Source organism: Nothobranchius furzeri, chromosome 5 (assembly GCF_043380555.1).
Source record: "Nothobranchius furzeri strain GRZ-AD chromosome 5, NfurGRZ-RIMD1, whole genome shotgun sequence".
NCBI classification, from domain to species: Eukaryota; Metazoa; Chordata; class Actinopteri; order Cyprinodontiformes; family Nothobranchiidae; genus Nothobranchius; species Nothobranchius furzeri.
The window spans coordinates 75,716,327-75,732,681 of NC_091745.1; the positions used below are offsets into that span (position 1 = coordinate 75,716,327).

Here is a 16,355-nt window from a genome sequence, read left to right on the forward strand (position 1 = left end):
TGAACAAGCGGCTGGCCCGATCCGGCCCAGATTCTGACCCGATGGTTCCGAGATGTCTCCTGGATTACTTGGCGCCCTGCCCAGGGAACTCGGCCGGCTCTGATGGTGTATCGGCACAGTGCCACGGCCGATCGGCTCGAAGATCACGCCAGACTGGGGTTTGCTGGGAGAATCTGCACTCGGTTACGGGCACAGAGTTAGAGGGGACTGGGTCCGTGCGCGATCTCTGTGCTGCAGCCCCGCTGCAGACCCGGTTTGGTTTGGTCAATGCCAGGTCTGTGCTGAACAAAACTTTTATTCTTCGTGACTTTTTTATTCAGCATGACCTGGGTTTTCTCTGCATCTGTGAGTCCTGGATCCTGTTTGGCGACACAAGTGCCCTACTCAAGCTCATACCACCTGGCTGCTCGTGTTTTAATATCCCCAGATCACGGGGCAGAGGTGGAGGGCTGGTTGTTGTTTTTAAATCCAGTTTTCCTTGTAAACAGCTTATACCCACCATGTCATTTTCTTCCTTTGAACTGTGCTTATTTGAACTGTGCATCTCCCCCCGCCTGCTCGTTGTGCTGATTTATCGGCCTCCAAAGACTGACTCTAACTTCCTTAATGATTTCTGTGATCTTGTGGCAGACTGCATCCTAAAATATGATTATGTCCTATTTTTTGGTGATTTTAACATCCATATCTGCTCTCCTGATAATGTGCTTGCTAAAGGTTTTTTTAATTTGCTAGAGTCATTCAATCTAACTCAATGGGTATCGTCCCCAACTCATGCCAGGGGTCACACCCTGGACCTGGTTATCTCTTATGGTCTACCCATCATGAACCTTGTGACTTTGCCTCCTGTGTTCTCTGACCACTCTCCAATACTCTGTGATGTTGCCCTGCCATGTCCTGTCCCTGTGTGTGAAGCTCCAGCTACTAGGTTCAGAGCCCTGGATGCAGAAACTATTTCAAAGTTTGTGGACTGTATGTCTGTAAGGTTAGAGACCTTAACCCAGATTCATCTAACGTTGATCACTATTCACAACACTTTGATGTACTTTGTAATCAGGTCCTGGACGTGGTTGCCCCTCTCAAGCTTTGCAAGTCTCGGCCTAGGCGGGAGCCTTGGCTCTCTGATGTCACACGGGCTTGTAGGCGGGCGTGTAGATCCTCTGAGAGAAAGTGGAAAAAGGATGGCCTACAGGTCTCACGTGAGTTGTTCAGAGCATCTCTGGTTGCTTATCAGGATGCAGTGAGGGCTGCCAGAATAGCCTATTTTGCAGACATCATTGAGACAAACTCAATAATCCTAAGATTCTCTTGAAAACGCTAAACTCTGTTCTGGTGTATCAGGAGCCTAGCTCCAAGTCTCCTACAGCTGCAGGAAACTCTGAAGCTTTTCACAAATTCTTTGTTCATAAAGTATCAGGCATTAGAGCAGTCATTTCTGGTAACTCTGTTGACCATGTCCCAGTTCCTCCATCACCACCCACCCTGAGCTCCCTCAATACTGTTTCATACTCTGAGCTGAGTAAGCTAGTTGCGAGGCAGAAGCCTTCTGGCTCTCCACTTGATGTTCTACCGCCTCGTCTCTGGAAGGCTGCCTTTCCGTGCCTTGGCCCTTCACTTGGTCATATTATCAATGGGAGCCTCAGCACAGGTGTGGTTCCAGCTGCTTTGAAAGCAGCAGTTATTCGGCCGACCCTGAAGAAACCTGGTGCTGATGTCTCTGTGATCGAAAATTACAGGCCTATCTCTACCCTGCCCTTTACATCTAAACTGCTTGAGAAAGTCGTTTATCAGCAGCTGGTCTCACATTTAGCGGACTCTGATCTGTTTGAGGTTTTCCAATCAGGGTTCAGGTCTGGCCATAGCACAGAGTCTGCTCTACTGAGGGTCCTAAATGACATCTATCTATCACTAGATCAGGGAACATCTGTGCTGCTTCTGTTGTTAGACCTGACAGCAGCCTTCGACACAGTTGACCACGCGATTCTACTCGATCGCTTGGAACGATGGGTTGGGATCAAAGGGTCAGCTCGGGATTGGTTTAGATCGTATCTCCAAAACAGGACATTCTGTGTTAAACTGGGTGATGTTTTTTCTTCTTGGGAGGGGCTCCGGTGGGGGGTCCCGCAGGGGTCGATCCTTGGTCCACTTTTGTTTGCCATTTATCTGCTACCTCTGGGGTCAATCTTTCGTAAACATGGCCTATCATTCCATCTGTATGCTGACGGTTGCCAGATTTACTCTCCATTGTGTCAGGAGAAAGGTCACTCTATTCAGTCCTTTGTGTCCTGTCTTAATGAGGTGAAGTCTTGGCTAATGTCCAACTATCTACATCTGAATGAGGGAAAGACAGAGCTCATTGTTTTTCACCCCAACAGCAGGAATGTGGATCATTATGCTGATCTTGGCCCACTTTCTCCCTACTCAAAACCAGTTGTTACATGTTTGGGGGTGAAACTTGATGTAGGACTTAAATTTGATGCTCACATCAATTCTGTGATCCGGTCCAGTTTCTTTCACCTGAGACGCCTTGCTAAAATCAAGCATATGCTGTCGATAGCCCACCTGGAGCGGGTACTGCATGCCTTTGTAATTTCTCGGCTTGACTACTGCAACTCTCTATTTGCAGGGTTGTGTCAGTCAACACTGCATCGCCTACAGGTTGTGCAGAACAGCGCAGCCAGGTTCCTGACTGGGACCAGGAAACGGGACCACATCAGTCCAGTTCTGGCCTCCCTGCACTGGCTTCCGATTTCCTATCGCTCACAATTCAAAATCCTCGTCTTTGTTTATCATATCTTCCAGGGTGGTGCTCCCCCCTATCTGGCCACTCTCCTGAACAGACACTCCCCATCACGCGCTCTGCGCTCCTCTGACCAAGGCCTGCTCGCTGTCCCTCGGTCTAGGTGTCGTACCCGTGGGGACCGGGCTTTCTCAGTCCTAGCACCGTTACTCTGGAACCAGTTGCCACCCTCAGTTAGGCTGTCCCCTTCTCTGACAGTCTTTAAGAATCACCTAAAAACACACCTCCTCCACTTGGCGTTTCCAGAACATGTTTGATTTTGGCCCTCTTTTATTTTGAATCCATTCCACAGTTTTCATTGGTTCACTCAATCCAATTGTGTTTCACACATTTGTATTTTACCGGAATGTTTCATCTATCTTGTAATTTCCATTTTGTATTTTGTAATTTGTATTTTGTAATTTGAATTTCTTTTATTGGTTGATTTATTCAATATAATTACTTACAACTGTACCATGTTCAGCGCTTTGGGCTTCCTGACAGGGTTGCGGAAGGCGCTTTATAAATAAAGCTTTGATTGATTGATTGATTGATTGAGAGGGCGGTGTGGGTCTGACTGACATTTCATTAACCCTGTAAAGGGTCATTTTAGCACATGCTGGAAAATCATTCAAAATATTAAAAGTTGCATGTGCCTTTAAATAAAAATGAAAATAATCTGATTTTTTTCACTTTACTTAAAAAACCCTGCACACCAAAATTGAAATATTAGATCACAGAACAGAACACTTTGTAAATTAATACATTTTAATAAATCAAATGAAATGTCAATAAATTTAAAAATTCTAACATTTTTATTGAATGATTTCATCCACGAGTCAACCACCAGAGTACATTTTAGTATCAACATCTTATTTAAATGAACAGTGAACGTCACTGGAGGAAAACAATACTAAAATGCAATACATTTAAAAAATGTCATAGAAAATGACAATGTTTGCATGAAAATATTTAACTTATTAGCCACCTTCTCATCATATGCTTGAATGTAACCCTTACTGCTCTAAATGAACAAAATTCTCAAAAAAAGATTTTAAAATCATTTTTTTCTTGATGTAGAAGTGAAAAAATTTCAAAATCAAATAAGAAAAACATTAAGGTTCTGTTAGTTATCTGACCTAGTTCTGAAAATTGTGTTTAGCTTTAAGTTCACCATTTTTTAAAAGCTTTTTTCTTATCAACTAACAGCACGAGCAAAAGTTAAGGTGCTTCCTTTTAAGATGGAATTTTCTATAACAGTGCAATACTTATTAGAGAAAGGAAGTAAATTCACAAACTTAAGAGTTAACATGTGTGATAAATCCTATTTATCTGGTACATTACCTTTAATTTGTTTTTACAGATTTCCATTTTTCCCTCAAAACAAGTGATGGATGCTTCAGTTTTAATCTAATTTTAGTGAACAACAAAAATACCCAATGCTTTGGTGGATTTATATATATATATATATATATATATATATATATATATATATATATATATATATATATATATATATATATATATATATATATATAGTGTTTCTGATTCATTTTGGTAAAAAAAATATTTTAACATCTGGAAAATATATAGCAATGTAAAATAAAAAAGTAGGGGACTAAATACCATAAAGAGTCTTAGAGAAGTTCTGCATTCATGTTTCACAAAATATTCACCTTACTTTACTTTTATAATTATTTTATTGCTACTCATCTATGTTTCTGAGTATACGTTTTCCCTTTATTTTGCTTTATGTTTAAGATTTTCATAAATATAAAGAATTGTTTGGGGAAAAAAATAGTTAGCTGGCAGAAGTGCACCAAACAATATAAACATGTACTTTTGATGAATTGTGACCAGTAAAAAAAACTGTAAATTACTCAAATAAAAAGTGAAAATACTGACATAATTACCAATAATTGATGCTGAATGTAGACACATTATAATTATCTATAAACAGTACTTACTAGAATCAAGTTTTATGTAGATTAAATGAGCCATGGCAATTTTATCCACAAGGTGGCGCTAAAAATATTAGATATACATTCAAGACTGATTTTGATTTGAGCGCTGAATTTTGCTCATTCAAACAAGTGTTTATCAAATAGTAGCAGCCATGACAACAGTTTGAATTTTCTTTTTTTATGTGCAATCAAATAAAAAATGACAAATAAAAAACGATGTGGCCTTGTATTTATATAGATCTAATAAAAAGGACTCAACATGTTGTCCAGTTCAAAACAATAACAAATTATGACGGCTACAGACATTAAAAACAAATTTTAATATTTCTAATTTGCCTTATTGATATCACGGATAACAAATATTCCCAAATGTAGAATTTTGTTGATATCGAGAACATGTTATTTAATTTAGGAAACGACATTTTTCATTCATAGCATATATTCTGCACAGGCTAATAGTTTTGATAAATTATTAATAATGGCCTACATGTAGAAAAAAATCCTAATTCCTAAACGTCTCTTTCAAAAGTGTAAACAACGCTGACATCTGAGAACTGAAGCTCGGTGGGACGACTCAGTGGGGACGTCTTACTGTGTAACACAGTGAGGAAACTAACTGTTTACTATCTTAAATCTAACAAAAAAACTGTAAAACACACCGACATTGACCGTGAAATCATTGTTATTTGAATATATTATTCTGTAAACTGTACAGAATAAGTTTAAAGTAAAAACGGTAACTTTACCCCGGGCACCCTTCACCCTTAGCCTTTTTTTCCCTCTCCGTTTGATGTGCACTTCCGCGTCCTAGCTTGTGTTCTCTCCCGCTGACACACGGCAACTTTCGAACAGGAAGCCCATTAGACGCTTCGCTCTCCGTTGTCTCGCGTTTTTGCGGGTAAGTACAACATTTTTAAGAACACAATTCTGCTGGTTATAAGAAGCATTTTGAACTTTTTTCCTGAGTTTCTGTGATGCGTTTAAAGCAGGCTCGGATTAGCTGTTTGTTTTACCAAGAGGAATGGTTCATAACCCCCCCGCTCTCAGACGGTAGCGTCCACATACAGGAATGCTGTGCTCGGCTGGCCGCTTTGCATCTGTTCGTGTCTGGATAAAATAAGAAAGTCTAGTTCATAACCATTTTATTTATTTACTTTTTTATTATTATCTTGTAGCCCAACAGGCGTGAACTCTAACTTGGTGTCAGGAGTAGTTTGGAGAAACTCCTTCAGGTAGCAGTATTTGTTTTCCGCCGCAGCTTAGTGAGGATTTATGCGCCTCTGTTGTGTTTTATCTGAAACTGCAAATCAGTTTAATGTTCCCAAAGGGAGTTTTGTTGTGTAAGTGGTTGTCAGTGCAAAGTTTATTGCAGGGGACCTTGTGAAATTTGTTTTTTTTTTCTCTTCTGAAAGGGTGTCCCCCCTCCCAGAATTTTAAACAGGCCGAGTCTCTGAAGCTAAAATCAGCGTTGCCTCCAGAAAACTTCTGTTTTAAAGATTCATGGCAGAATTTGCCAACCTGGTGTCCCCACAATTTTGCAGGGGTCCCCGAAAAAGTTGTCTGTGCTGAGATTGTGAGGTAACCTTGACACGATACGCCGTAATGACTTCACCGACTCCGCAGGGGTTAGGGAGGTGAGGTATTCATAGTTAGTTTCAGCTCTTTAAACAACAATTTACATTTTCAGTTTATAAGCTTGACTCTCCCATTTTCTAGTCAGAATTGACAGAGCTCCTCAGATTAGATGCAAAACATCTATAAGAAACCAAAGAAGTCCAGTTGACCTAACTGGAACCTCTTTGGAAGAGTTACAGCTCTGTATACCTATAAATGTTGTAATGAATCACTTTTAATGTGTGTATGGTGGGGTTGGGGTGTCCTGGGTTGTCTTGGACACAAGCAAGGCGGTCCTCAAGGAGAGATGTTTGGGAACCATTGATATTTATACAGGGAACACGTCTAGAATGATCATGAACCATGTGTGTGCGTGGTTTGATTTTAAGGGAGCTTTAAGTTTGAGTTTTTATCCTAGTAGCAATGCAAACATTATTTCATCTGCTTGATTTCTTCCTCTAACGAGACAAGCCTGCTCCCAAAGTTGTTTGGTTGTTTCTTGGGAGGAAAAAACATCTATTTATTGCATTTTATGACACTAACATCTTAAGAAGATCTTCAGAATCACAACGAAATATAACCCCCCCCCCCTACTGCTCATCAGATGAGATGATCTGAAGTGGGTGCTTCCGTGCAGACAGAGTTCAATAACGAGTGTCTGTGCGTAATCGATTACCAATGATGATTCCTTTTTTCTCCGTGTGAAACGGTCGGCATTGCTCTTGCGGAACTGCTGAGTTTCCTGTGTTGACGGGAAACGGGTATTTATTTACTCTCGAAAAAAAAGAAGAGCTTCGTGTTCTTTGGGTGATGATGTGATGCTGGAACAGCATGGGTTGACTTTTACGAATCATCTCAAAGTCACAGCTGTCCAACCAGTTTGTCGTTTGAGGGCTTTGGAAGCATTTGCTTAAAAAATTCCGTTTTACGATTATTAACATTTAATTATGCTGGTTATTACATGCTCTGTGATGAGAGCGCTGCAGCTGGTGGTTTTGGAGCTGCCGAGAGGCCCCATGTGAAGCAGGCCCTGCTACTTCCTGTTACGCTCTGTTAGACGAGAGGAGTACCGCACTTGTCGTTTCTCTTTCTTTCTTTCTTTCTGTCTCTCCCCTCTTTTTCTGCAAGTGCAGGCTTGTCCGAAGCCCAAACACTACCTTCTCTTCCTTTTAAAGGAATGTTGGGTATTTAATTTGAGCTGCCGCACACCTCCTTCCCTCCCTGCGTCTCGCTCTTTCTATTGTTCCAGGCCCACGTGAACTCACCCACATCCACTGCCTGCTAAGAGGGTCAGTCGGCAGATAAACCTGGGTAGTAACTATTGTTGTCAGCCTCAATGAGAGATGCCCAACACCTGGAATGACAGGTAAAGGCACCCACAGTGGAAGAGCCTGGAGGTGTCCTAAGGGCCTGGAGCTATGTTGGTGGAAAGCTAATAATTTACTGTAGCTGGCCACAGACTTCAAAGGGAGCGCAGGGCAGGTATTCTTCTCTGGCTGTGGTTAGTTCGACGAACAGGCAGCAGATAATGAGAGACAGAGTGGACCGAGCTGCTCTTCTCCTCTCTGCGGGTCAGCAGTGAGATCCACTGATTCCTCATGAATGAGTTCACGGGTGACTTGCAGGAGAGCTCATAGGAAGATGGTTATGCTGTGCTGCACTTATTATGAAAGGATGCCTTAAAAAAACCCACAGATGATCCCAGTACTGTTCAAAACGGCAAGCTGCAGCGTGCCACTGTGTTTCAGCAGTTGTTTGTGCAGATCACCCACGGATTTGTACGTACACAAGAGATTTGTGAGCTGTTGGAAGTATTAAGGTAGCTTTTAATGGTTTATTATTATTGATGTAATTATAATAATATGTTTGCATTATATCTAAATGGACAAATTCAGTTGGAAATCAATTATAAATGCAACTTTAAAAAAATATTGCGAGTATTTTCTGACACTTTGATGCGACAGTTCCATTGAGGCCAGAAGTCTCGTGTGCACGACAGAAGAATGTAAACACACAACTCAGCAGGGATAGCTGTAAAGCAGAAGAGATACTGCAGCAGGTGTTGGTATTCTGTAGTGATGTGTGTTTAACAGCTTATGTTTCAGGTGTGCGGTATCTTGATAGTTTGAACTAAAATGATAAACGGTGTCACGATGCAATCAGATCTTCTTCACAGGCTGCATCCAGGTTGGGCTCGTCTATTCTTCCCAAGCAGAAATTCCTGTTTCTGTTGTTTTGCCACTCTTATGGGAAAACCTGTCTGTTTACGTTATGAACGGCTTTTACACAACAGTCCACATGAAAAAAACAACAACAACACCCATACACATTAAAGGGATTATTTAGCTTTATTGTGTGTGTGTGTGTGTGTGTGTGTGTGTGTGTGTGTGTGTGTGTGTGTGTGTGTGTGTGTGTGTGTGTGTGTGTGTGTGTGTGTGTGTGTGTGTGTGTGTGTGTGTGAATAATAAAGTAATGAAGCACTTTGAGACTTCTGTCTGCGAAAAGTGCTGTATTAATAAAGTTCTTCTACATTTAAAGCTGCAATGGTGAATTTGGAAAACAAATGAGCTTAAAACATTTTTTTCATGAATCAACGTTCTAACGTAGTATAGCTATAAATAGGGCCCGACCGATATGCTTTTTTTGGGACCGATACCAATATAAATCTTTTAACAAAGGCCGATAGCCGATATAATGGCCGATAAATCTCCCTCACACAACAAAATAAGAAATAAAAATTTTCTTAAGCTTAAACCCTTCATTCTCTGCTTTCTTAATGCAAACTTATTTTTCAATTCAATTCAAGTTTATTTATATAGCGCCAAATCACGACAAGAGTCGTCTCAAGGCACTTCACATAATAAACATTCCAATTCAGGTCAGTTCATTAAGCCAATCAGAAATAATGTTTCCTATATAAGGAACCCAGCAAATTGCATCAAGTCACTGACTAGTGTCTAGTGACTATACAGCAAGCCTGATACTAAGCAAGCATAAAGCGACAGTGGAGAGGAAAACTCCCTTTTAACAGGAAGAAACCTCCAGAGAATCCTGGCTCAGTATAAGCAGCCATCCTCCACGACTCACTGGGGATGGAGAAGACAGAGCAGGCACACACACACACACACACACACACACACACACACACACACAAAGACAAGTAATGTGTCTATAGTAATATTGTGATGTCTTAGTAAATATTCTATTTGGTGAAAGATAAATTTTATTGTATCCATCCTCTATTACACACCAAAGAACTGTCTCAATAACTCACTAGGGTTTCCAAGTAATGCAAATAAGATTTATTTAGCAGATCTCAAAAACAACAGAACACACAAACTCAGTCGCAGCATAAATCTAACATTCAAGTTTTTTCTTGTAAACTGGTTTCCACAAATACATTTTAACTTAAAGGAATATTCCACCACTCAGTAAAATTGTGTCTTGTTAAGATTCCCCAGAGTTAGACAAGTCAGAAAAAGCATTTTATAACCAGCCCAATATGATCTGGCAGCAGTTGGTTTTCTTAGTTTAGCATAAAACAATGTAAGTGGATTCACATACATTATAGTGTTTTTATATGTAGGTGAATGCAAGCCTTCCCTTCCGTTGCTTTATGCTAAAACAACTGGTTACAAAATGTTGTTTCTGACTTGGCTAACTCTGGGGAATCTAACAACACACACACGTTTAGGGACAGAAGATCCCTATAAGAATATTAAAATAATAAAAATGCTGCAATAAATAAAACGTAATACGTGTGCTTTGTAACAAAGTAACACTCTGGAAGTTAACTTGGTGAACTTATTCACCCTGGACAGGAAATAATTGCACATAAAAAACATAAATAGGAATAAATAAAAAAAAAAGTTCCAAAACAATAATTTGTGTTCAAAGTTCAAAGGAGCGGAGCCACACAACATGAGTTCATAAAGCTGGCACCATTTGCTGGATAGGTAGCGCAATATCGGCCATATCTGCCGACTTTTTGGCCGATAGCCGATACTGTTAATGACCCCAAAATCGGCCGATAATATCGGCTGGCCGATATATCGGTCGGGCCCTAGCTATAAATACGCTGTGAAGTAAAAAAAACTAACGAAAATAATTTCAGTGGTTTTTTGCATTTGTCTAAAAACCTCCGCCAATAACACATTTCAGACTAAAAGCAAGCATCGGACCATCAGATTTTTGGTCTTACCAAACCGCCGCACTTCCCTGGGTCCTCCGTTCATAACGCACTCACGCATTTAGCAACAGAACACCACTGGTGTGAGAGGTTCTCAGCTCAATAATATAAAAGAAGGAGAAACAGCTGGCTGCTACCACTTCAACTTTAGGACAAACTACCAGAGTCCCAAAAAGAAAAACACTGTTTCAAGTTGGAAACGGCGACTGATGTTTCGCGCTTTCTCGTTGCGTCCAGCATCGCAGGTTTCCGATTCTGGCAGAAGCGCCTCAAGAACGAAAACTAAGGGGAGGTGTGAGCGTTCAGTGACCATGTTTGCATTCAAAACCTAGCTTGTTCAGTAGATTTGCAAAATCAGCTTTAACATGGCTGTTGAGCTAACGGCTAGTCCGTATGCAGCCAAGACCAAATTCTATTGCTGCCATCGTTAAATGATCCAAACACTAAAATTTTATCACATTTCTTTTGATTTTATTCTATAAACTTTTGTTCTGCTGTGAATGAAAACATATTTTTAGCGTGTCAGTTTGGTGCAGATGGATATTAAAATGGCTCTGGTCTCTTAAATTTCACAGCTTTTCAAGCATTATTTATAAATCCTATCATGATCCGGAATTTGGCATTTCTTGATTATTTTTGCATAAATATTTAGAAATTCCTGCCACACTTGACCCCAGCATGCACTACAAGTGCTTTATGCTGCTGCTGGTAGTGAGATTTACTCTTAAACAACCGCATGTCTGTAATACAAAAATAATAATGGTTAAAATGTAAAAGAAAGAAATAACCACCACGAAATTCTGGAAATTTGGTTGTTTAGAGATGGCTGTGATAGACTTTGGTCTTGGTCTCACTCTGGTTACCCAGTAGCTCCTCGGTCTTGAAGGATATGCTTATTTCTAAGAGCATAGATAGTCTTGGAAGCTGTCTGGAAACACTTCAAAATGGCTGGAACGTCTTTTTATATTCAGCGGATTTAGCATCAAATCCAGACTACAGCTGCAGCTGGTAGTAAAACGTACGGGAATTTTGAGTTAAAGTAGCTCGCACAAGCAGCTGAGTGTGTTCACCTGCCAATCTCCGTCAACCCTCAGCTGTCATTCAGACTCTGCTGTCAGACTAGATAAGCCCCCCCCCCCCCCCCCCCCCAGCCTTGCAGCCTGTGTGGTCAGTGTTTGGTACATGTGGGCCGTGTGTAAGTGTGTGTGTGTGGTCAACCTATCTCCTCACACACAGAACTAAATGACTTCTTCAGGGTCCAAAACGAATGCAGTTCAGTTTTTAATGTTCTCTCAAAGCTCACGGTGAGAGGGTTTTGTGGAACTTTAGCCTAGAGCTGCAGCTGCCTGGTTCTTCACCAACTCATCGGGGGGAAAATGGTGGCAAATGGAAAGAGTTACATCCATCTGTTCAAGCATGAGTCAGAGGGACGGATGGTGAGCTGATGGGGCGGTGTGTGTGTGTGTGTGTGTGTGTGTGTGTGTGTGTGTGTGTGTGTGTGTGTGTGTGTGTGTGTGTGTGTGTGTGTGTGTGTGTGTGTGTGTGTGTGTGTGTGTGTGTGTGTGTGTGTGTGTGTGTGTGAGAGAGAGAGAGAGAGGAAACAGAGAATGAGCTCTTTCATTGGAGGGTCGAAGTGGAAAAACGAGACTGGACTCAGACGATGTTTACTCTTGAGGAGTGAAGGATGGGGGAGTTTGTGGGGTGAAAAGTCCTTCGGTTGAGTGAATGTGTGAAGACAGAGTGCCGACTGTATGTTAACTCTGTGGTCTGTCCATACAAGGCATCTTGTTTTTGTCGCAGTATAATTTGTGTCAATTCTGCATTTATACATCAGATATAAACTCTTGACTTTCATAAATTGAGTCAATTTCTGTTTCTTCTTCTGCTTTTTAAAAACACCAACATCAAGAATAAAAAACATCATTTAATAATTCTATTTTTCTCAGATTATTGATGATTTGTTAATATTTAGCTTTAGATGTGTGTATTGGGAAGAAATTAAATATTATATATATATATATATATATATATATATATATATATATATATATATATATATATATATATATATATATATAACAATAAGTATTATTGTATTATATATATATATATATATGTATATATATATGTATACAAGTAAGTAGTGGTAGTTTAATGTGTTAATTACGATTACGATTAAATAATTTGAAAAAAATGATGTCTTCAAATTTACCCCTCTGAACCCGAGCATCTCTGAATTCAGCCTAAAAAATAAGTAATACTGTCTGGCTGAATGTATCGTGATTCATCTCATGGTTTCCCCTGTATCGTGATGCGTATCATATCGCCTGAATTTCACCAGTACACACCCTAATCAATATCCTGTTTTTCATCACCGATTCAGTATCATAATGCAAAATATCACAACATTTCTGTGGATCAATATTTTCTTACATCCATATTTAGCTTGAATATCATCTTTACTGATGATTAGGGATTCACCGATGGATCGGCATTTGATCGTAATCGGCCGATAGCGCCCCTATCGGTTTTGATCGGAGTTTTCAAAATAGATCAAAGCAGACCAATCAGGTAGGGTTGTCACGGTAACCAGTGTAGCGGTAAACCCCGATAAAAAAAAAAAGTTGACAATAATAATAACAGTCTTGTTTTTAAAAAAAACTATTATCTTGGTGGATTACCGTGGCTGCGGTGTAGGCGCGGTGACCCTTACCAGCCACCGTATCATCTGCTGAAGTTGCCGGCGGCACATGCGCGCTTTGTTGTTTACAACCAAAACTTTCTTGAAGCTAAAGCTGAAATAATGGTCAAAGGAGGAGACGGCAGCGCTCAGGACATTTATTATCCCTCAAAGAACACAAAGTCGGAAGTACGGGCATCTTTTAGATATTTGAAGAATGCCGAGAGAGTTTGTAGAAGACGGACGGCTATCCTGTTTGCAGCACGTGCAGAAAAAGTGTCTGTGAAAGGCAGCAACGCTTCAAATCTCATGACACATCTGCGTGACCATCACCCACAACTCTACAGTCAACGCAAGGCAAGCTAACGTTAGCGTTTTAGCTAAAATGCGTTATCCGAGGATTTGGGTTGAGGGAGAATGCAACGAGTCGCTATATAAAGCAGCCGCAGCTCCGCTACCTGCATATAAACCGTGTCGCGGACACCCCCATGTTGAAATGACGCTATGCATTACGGGGCTCCCAGGGGCAGATAAGAATTAGTCTCTCTCCGAGAATAATTATGAATTTAACAACGATTACTGCCTGATGACATTTTCCCACATCTGCAAAGCTCACTGGAAGGACACAAACCGAGGACAATATTTTCCTGATATAGGGTTTATTACTCAAGTAAGGGTAAAAAAGTATCTGATTAGAAGGCTACTTGAGTACTGAGTATCATCTGGTCTAATATTATTAAAATGATGACATCAAACAGACATAAAATAAGGAGTTATGGGCAAATATTGGTATTTTAAAGACTAAAGGAGAAAAAATGTAAACAAATAAACAACATAATTACAAAATAACACATTTTAGGCAAAATTTAGACACAAACTGAGGACAGTATTTCCTGGCATACAGGGTTTATTCAATTGTGTGAAAATGTAGCACGTTTAAAAAAATATACCGCGATAATACCGAAAACCGTGATAATTTTGGTCACAATAACCGTGAGGTTAAATTTTCACACTGTGACAACCTTAACACAGACCATTTTAGATTAGGTTGCATTTCCTTTATTCCCAGATTATGTAGTTTGTAGCACTCATTATAATGTTGTAGAAAATTTCTGGCCAATCCACGTGACCGGTATCGGTGATCGGTATCGGTGATCAGCATTCTTTGATATCGGTATCGGTGATCGGCAGCAAAAAACCTGATCGGTGCATCCCTACTGATGATCCCTTTCTTTTGGTTGTGTTTACATAATTTACATGAACAGTAAAGTAATATGTAGAGAATGAAGAACCTTAAAAAATACCAGAGATCCGTGTTCCAGGCAGAAGAAGCGTGTTGTGGATGCCTGTGTAACAGAACTTGAAGCTTTCTCTGAGAAACACATTGGTGCTGCTGACATACCAAAAATAATTTGGATGACTCTCTTGCTAGATTGAACCTATTTTTAAAGCATTAGGAGGCTAGAAGCCGAAAATAGTTTTCTGACAAGTGACAAAAATGAAATTCAGAAAGATTTTAATCAGTTCTCTAAACTCGTTCACAAATCACAAATGTATGTGGCATAACAAGGTAAACGTGTGTTGCAGACTCTTAATTCATTTGTGGTTATTGATGGTTCTGTAGTTTATTTGAGATTAATAACGTTGTAATAAAAACAAACCTGGATTAAGATCAGTTGTCGAATGCCTGGACTGCACACCATGGTCGTAAACCTTTCAGCATCCTGAACCAAGGTGTGCATTTGTGCAAGTGCAGATGTATCTTTGGCTCCATTCTCCTCGCAAGCTTTGTTTCTGGGCAAGATTAAAAACAGATCTTCCCAGAAACATCCAACCTGAGCCCAGGTGTTTCAGCTTTGTTCGGTAGATAGAATCAACCTGCAGGACGCACGGGTAACATGTTGAATAAGTCGGAGGGTGTTTCTGTCTCAAAATGTTAAAAAGAGGTTTCTTTGTTTTGTCTTGGCTACCTACATACACAACATGCATGCACACACACACTCATGTGTACACATGGAAGCAGTTAAACCAAGCTGGAGGTTCTTTCCGAACTGCCAATCCATGCCAGTCGATTTTCCCGGCCTATCAACTGTTTCCATGAGGCCAATGACCTCTTTCTGGGGATATGGCGAGAGCAGATGGGGGTTAAAGCAGTTTTCCCGGATTAGGAACCTGGAGTTTTCTTTTACTGTAAGAAAACGAGTAAATAAACCAAAAGTCTGTGTAAAAATGTTTGCATGAATACAAGAGAAGGAGGCCTGTAGCTTTTTATAACGGGGGACTTCTTTGCAACGTTAGCAGACGCTGGAGAGTGGTGCTCTGAGATGTAGGGGGATGGGTCTGTTCAGTATCATTAAAAATGTCTGATTAGAAGGTCGTTGACTCCCTGCTGTAGCGCCGTCCAAGCAAAATTCACATGAGGTTATTCCACTGAAACAGCACAGTGCAAAAGTATGTTTCCTTTTGTAGCAGAATTAAGGAACAGCTTGGTAGGAGGAAGCAGTGATCAAACCATGCTCGAGTTTTCCCAAAGCTTTTGGTCATAATCTCATTTTAGCCGGTTTGTAATGGTTGTTAAATTACATAAATGGCTCTTGTCTGCCAGCTATGAATGCTCAGGCTGTCTTAGAGCAAAGGTACAAGAGGCTGCTTTATTTTAAGGACAAGGAGGAGATAAAGGTTGGAGTTAGTTGTCCCGGATAAGCGGAGGAAGACGACGATGCTAGTTGTGAGAATGACGGGGAGAAAATTAGCCTGGTAAAGCTTATTGTTGTATTAATAACACCTGCAGCAAAAATGGAACAGCCACTCCCTCTTTCACCAACACATGATATGACTTCTTTGTGCATGCACTTAACTGTGCAACATTGGTCATCTGTGAATAGGGAAGGGGAGGAGGAAGTGGAGAGGGACAAATGCATTTGTCAGCAACAGTGAGTTGACACTATTTTACCAGGACTCTGTGGACACTTTTTAAAGTCTGTGTTAATTGTGAAAGAGTTCAATGTCCTGTTGGTGGTCCTGCCATGGAGCGACCACAGACTCGAGCTCACAGTCGAGGAGTTTTCTTACAAGTCGTTCATAAATGTAACTGGTTGCAGAAGAAAGAAGCCAGAAATCTCTGATAAGATC

General features: G+C 40.5%; 1 protein-coding gene across 3 annotated transcripts in view; it reads left to right on the forward strand.

Annotated features, from left to right (window-relative positions):
- The first annotated feature begins 5,501 nt into the window (after nucleotides 1–5,501).
- The window catches only part of arhgef1 (Rho guanine nucleotide exchange factor (GEF) 1), a 72,051-nt gene continuing 61,197 nt past the window's right edge, over nucleotides 5,502–16,355 (forward strand). For all 3 annotated transcript variants that reach the window (XM_054741114.2, XM_015950528.3, XM_054741115.2), the window contains exon 1: nucleotides 5,502–5,638. The gene's annotated coding sequence lies outside the window, so the exon portion shown is untranslated. The remainder of the gene's footprint in view (nucleotides 5,639–16,355) is intronic.